Source organism: Penaeus monodon, chromosome 21 (genome assembly GCF_015228065.2).
Source record: "Penaeus monodon isolate SGIC_2016 chromosome 21, NSTDA_Pmon_1, whole genome shotgun sequence".
In the NCBI taxonomy this organism is placed as follows: Eukaryota; Metazoa; Arthropoda; class Malacostraca; order Decapoda; family Penaeidae; genus Penaeus; species Penaeus monodon.
The window spans coordinates 11,541,183-11,541,770 of NC_051406.1; positions in this window are offsets into that span (position 1 = coordinate 11,541,183).

Below are 588 nucleotides of genomic sequence, written 5' to 3' on the forward strand. Positions count from 1 at the left end.
GACTTTCTATATATATGGCATTAATTTGTATCCTCTCCTGCCTAGCCTTGGTTCACTCATCTGCCTTTGACTGGTTCACTTACCTGTTTCGTTTGTTAACTAACTAGTTTTCCACTGGTTCACTTAACTGACCTTCGACTGGTTCACTTTCCTGACCTCAACTGGTTCACTTACCTGTTTTCGACTGGTTCACTTTCCTGGTTCACATGCTTACCATCGACTGTTTCACTTACCTGCATTCGACTGAGTCACTTACCTGTTTTCGATTGGTTCACTTACCTGCCTACACCTGGTTCACTTTCCTTAGACTGGTTCACTTACCTGCCTTCGCCTGGTTGACTTTCCTTCGACTGATTCACTTACCTTTTTTCCACTGGTTCATTTGCACGATTGATTGGTTCGTTTAATCCTGGCGACACAGATTTCATGTTCTGACGCCAGCTTCACGTCAGCAGATCTGGAACGAGCGAGAACATTCCCAATTTGGAATCCCTTTTACGGCAGCCAAATATAGCACTTATATTCACCTGTTATATTTTCAGCTTGAGAGGGCGGGCTTCAAGGTAAACGTCTGACAGTTTACCTTCA